The sequence below is a fragment of the Rhinolophus hipposideros genome, assembly GCF_964194185.1.
Source record: "Rhinolophus hipposideros genome assembly, chromosome: 12".
NCBI lineage: Eukaryota > Metazoa > Chordata > Mammalia > Chiroptera > Rhinolophidae > Rhinolophus > Rhinolophus hipposideros.
The window spans coordinates 13,466,355-13,471,718 of NC_138058.1; positions in this window are offsets into that span (position 1 = coordinate 13,466,355).

A 5,364-nucleotide genomic window follows, 5' to 3' on the forward strand; every position below is an offset into this window, starting at 1 on the left:
ACTCTTTGTCTTTCCTACAGAATTTGCAGCAATTTTGCGGTAAATTAGAACCAATTTTGCTCACCACGTTTACATTGGATTTCTGAGGAGGGGTGGAATTTACTCAAGAACTCTTGATCCAAAGAGTAGGTACATATTTCTGAGAGTTTGACGTCAGTTTTATTCTATGGACCTTTGGCAAACAAATGTCAAACAAAACATTAATTTTCTTTGTCAGTGGAGGATAACACAGCTGAACAAAAGTCACGAATTATTCCCAAGTTTTATGTTAGTCAAACCTTTAGTCATGGAAGCTGACAAGCAGTAACATGGGTGACCTGAATTGCCTCTTTATTCCCTCCACTCTGCAGTTGTCACAGGATGCCTAATGAGCAGTGAATTGTTCAGAAAGCTTCATAGACAGAGAAAGGAAAGGCTGTGATCAGCTCGGTGCTAATTCTAGAAGGGATTCAGGAATCCATCCTATTGTGAAGGTGTTTATGCTGAGAACCGTAATCTCCCTCGAGCTGGCTTTGCACAATCCTTGGAACAGTCATTTTACTAGGCTTGCCCTCTGTTTTGAAGCTTGGATTAGAGCTGCCAAACTTGCTGGCATCTAAATTCCTGCTAAATTAAGTTGCAGAATAAGAGTTAATCAGGACTGAGCATGGAAGAGACTTTTTCTTGCTGAATTCCTTCTCTTTTTCTTCACTCTCAAGGTGCTTTTTAAAAATAGTCGCACACATTGTTAGGAAACCTATTGTTAGGAGTGCTTTTTCTTCCAGACTATTTTGGTCTGGGTGATGGGTAGTTTTTGCACAAAATGGGCACTAGGTCTTAGCTGAGAAAACTTGAGAACTGATGTTTGAAATGCTCCTTTAAAGCTCTTGTGACATGGATTACATAAATTCAGGAATCAAGAGAAACAACAAAGTTAAACTGGGTTTCTGAAAAACACCTGCAAGCTCTACATCACATGTAAATTCCCAGCGGGTTTCACAGGCACATTCACACCTGCCACCCAACTGCAGTTCCTTTCAGTGCTAACGTGAGGTGTTTCTTTTCTTGAAGAAAACAAAACACTTGCTATGGTTTAGGCACATATACAGCTGTTTGTTCGTGAGGTAAATTCTGATTAAAGTTTCTTCCATAAAATTGTTATTAAATGTGGTTTGTGGGTGATAAGTTGGATGGAAAAAGTTTATCGGCTCATGATCAATTTGACTGGCAGAGGGCAAAGCTGTAAGTCAGTCTGGTGTTCAGCAATGGTTATCACCTCCATTAAACTGCCACATTTCTGGGAAGTATCAAAGGAAAAATCACTCGGACGTGAATAAAACCTAAACAATTTTGGTTTCAGCTATATATAGCTCATACAAAGTTTTTATACTTTTCACTCATCAGACTTTTCCTGAGTCCCCATGATGTGCCAATTCCTAGGGGGCCGGTGGGAGGTGGGGTGAGACATAAGTAAGTACCTGTGCTCTAGCCAGATGCTTCCAGCCTGTTGGGCAAGACAGGGGGACAAGGATGCCATGGAGCCTCGTGGAGGAATTGTCAGCACAGCGGGCAAGGGAGGTGGGCTGTGAGGTGTGAAAAGTGGTTTTCAGCGACTGGCTATAGGGTCCTAGCTGGCATTGTGTCCTGTGTGCCAGGTGCTGTTCTGGGCCTTGGGCCTGTTGTCTCGATGGCATTCTCTTAATTAGCAGAGTGAGAAACAGCTTAGTTTAAGTGACTTGTTCAGGCCACCGCTGGAAAGCAGGCCAGACTTCTCAGGCTGCGGGCTCCCTCCTAATTCCAGGTTGTAGGCCTGAGTCCATTGTGTTCCGTAATTGTCCATCACTTGTACTTTGAGTCACAAATAATTGGTTAAAGTATTGAAGTTAGTGAAATGGTTTATTTTATATGTGTGTGTAGGCTCATGGGTAATCCTTTCATGTTAATTTCTGTTTTCTGATGGGCTTGCTTCAGTGGGAGGAAGGGATAGAACCTTGCACAGCCTAGCGTTGGCTACCGGAAGTGCCCTGTGTAGAAGTCATCCTGTCTGCCACCACCAACTTCTCCTGTGCTCATTTGCTTTTTCCCCCTTCCCAGGCCTGGGGATTTAGGCACAGTGGCAACCATAGCCTAGGGAGGGATGTTTATGGCCAAGGGTTGTTAGTTCCCTGTAGCCAAAGACCCTTCAGGAACACAGAGTTGAACAGTTAGGTTTATTGACCCGTTGAATGAGGGAACTTACATGCCACGGGGAGCTGCAGGACGTCCCAATCAGAGGGTGTGAGGACTTGCAGGATTCGAGCTTATGTCTGGGGCTTTGGAGGAGGGATCAGAGAAGCTGGGCTTTGCTCTGAATTGGACGTGGTCAGGAAGCGGGAGAATTCTGTGTTGGGTTATCCTGATTTTTACCGAGCAGGTGAGAAGGATGGAGTGAGGCTAAAGCCCGGCTGGGTAAAGCAGCAGCAGCCACTTATTAACCCGAGTGGGGGATGTCTGGTCCTTTGTGTGGTTTGGACAATGGTCATGTTTTGTCTGTGTGGAGATGTTTTACCGAGCGTCTGGTTTTTGTCTGCATCACAGTCACAGAGTGGCCTTGTCTGATAGTGTTCTGTGACATTGTTTATGTTCCACAGGAGAACACAGCAGTGTCACTGGAGTGGCCAGGCCAGCTTGTAGCAACTCCAGGGCTTGACTAGAGCGGGGCCAGTTCCTGCTGTCAGGGGGCTGTGTTTTTCTTTCTCAGGATATGCTGACCCCAGGATCCAGAGGACCTGAGCATTCTGTAACCAACTCTTCGTTTCCCTTTGACTAATGGGTGTTGAGCACTTGCTGTACACGGGGGCCCTCAGCCACAGGTGAGGACTCAGGCCAGTTACCTAATGATGTGGCTCCAGACTTCAAAGGCTTCACTGGTGCCATGACAACCGCCTCTCATGACTTCTCCTCACATGCCTGGCTTAGCTCACTTCCTGTCTCACCTAGCAGCTGATGCAGCCGGATTTAGGATTTCATCAGCCTTCACTCTTCACTAACCCAGTAATCAGATGCTGTTTTTGACCTAGGTTCAGTGCCTTTGCTTTTCTGAGTGACTAAGTTGTACTGTAGGACAGCAAAACATGCCAGCATAGCCTAGCATTCACATGTGCCCAAGTTGACTAGCAAATAAACATCTGTAATGGTGCTTCGAGAGGGATGGACATGTGATGGTTAGTGTGGGCAGGGGCTGGAGGTGGAATGCAGAGAGGCAGAGGGCTTCCTTGGAAAGGCAACCCCAGTGTTCTGGGGATAGTGCAGACTGATGAATGAAATAAATTGAGTTTTGAAACCCATTCTCTGATGTTGGACTTAAGAACGTCTCTGCTCAGCAGTAGTGGAAGAGGAAGCAGTTCCATCTCCGGACGGAAGTGGCTGCATCCCTGTCATCCTCGTCCCAGTGGCACCACAATCCCTGAAAAACTCCCTGGTGACAGAGCTACATTTTGAGGGAGTACCCATGTCCGGGGGTATGCCAACCCAAGTTTCAAATAGGAGAAGTATTCTCATCATTTCAGAAGCTGTTCTTGGTGGAGGGTTAGGCCCATGTCCAGTCACGGATGAGTTCTGGAGGTTCCAGAGCTCTGATCTCTGAATTTAAGCTACACTTGGTCAGGGTTCCTCTGTGCCAATAGTGCTGCCCCATTTCTTTGCAAACCCCTCAGAAGCATTGACAAGGTGAGAGCCTACAGGGAGCTGGCCTCCTGGACAGCACAGGTATAATCAGGAACAGCACTGCCCAGTGGAAACGGGAGCCACATACGTAATTTTAAATGTGCCTCCTTTAGCCACTGAAAAGGTACAAAGAAACGTGAGATTGATTTTAATAAAATATTTAACCCAACGTGTCTAAAATATTACTATTTTAACATGTAATTAATATTTTACATTGTTTTCCTGGTACTATTCAAAATACAGTGTATTTTTTATTTCGGCACATCTCACTTTGAACTAGCCATGTTTCAAGTGCTCAGTAGGCACACTGGTGAGTGGCTGCCATATTGGAGAGAAAGTTCTAGAAGTCAGGAGGGACTATGATACTGTCAGTATTCTGGCTTTTTAAAGGCTCTTGATTTCCTGGAGCAAGCTTGGGGTCCTCTGGTGGCCTTGGATGGTTCTTAGATCCCACAGAGAGTTAAGTCAAATGCAGGGCTCCCCGGGGAGGTCCCCTCAGTAGCCCTAGTTTTGACTGAGACCATCCGTATTTCAAGCAGATGATCTTCTTGACCTTATAAGTGGTCTTAAGTCCAGGAAGGAGAACACCTTTCGGGTTCTAATTTAAGTGATTATTTTTGTTGAATTATTTTTTGAGGGAGAGGTAAATATGACTAAGATAGTAACCTCGGTTTGAAATTCCGTTTTTCCACTTACTAGCTTTTGGAGAAGTTATTTCACCTCTAAGCCTTGATTTCCTTAGGGTAAAGTGGGTATAATAACATTACCTTTTAGGATTATTTCAGGGATTAAATTGAGTTAATTCATTCCAAGTGCTTAGAAAAAGTTATTGGCACATTAAACACTTAATAAATATCAACTTACTGTTAGACTGCTGTGGACTTATGTTTTCTAGGTTCATTGGCCCCTAGTATTAAGAGCATTGGATGTGCAAAATGACTTGCTGAAAATAATTGGGGTGGGGTGGGCAGTGGATGGGAAACCATGAGCTGAGTCACAGGTACAGGGCATGGAGGTTCACTCTTCTCTACTTTTATATATGTGATATTTTTCATAATGGAAGTTTTCCTAAAATGGCTTGCGAACATTTGTTCTAGAATTTGCTGAAAGAAGAAATTGTTACAATAATTTTATATGCCCCTGTGAAGTGCCATATAGGTTTACTTGAGGGTATGTGTGTGTGTGTGTGTGTGTGTGTATTCTGCTTGGGGAAGTCAGGGAAAGCCTTGTAGAGTAAGTGGTCATTTACCTGAATATTTAAACTTTTAATTAAAATTTTCTATCAGCTTTATTGAGATATAATTCACATACCGTACAGTTCACCCACTTAAAGTGTACAATTCAGTGGCTTTTAGTATATTCACAGTACAATCATCACCATAATGAATTCTAGAACATTTTCATCAACTCAAAGAGAAACCCCATGTTCATTAGCAATTATTTCCTATTTTTTTTCCCATTGCCTTCCACCTCCATCCTCCAGTCCTAGGCAATCATGAATTTACTTTCTATTTATATAGATTTGCCTCTTCTGGACATTTCATATGAATTGAATCATTTATTATTGTATCTTCTTTTACTTAGCATGTTTTTAAGGTTCATCCATGTAGCATGTATCGGTACGTCACTCTTTTTTTTATTGCCAAATACTATTTTGTTGTATGTATGTGCCACATTGTA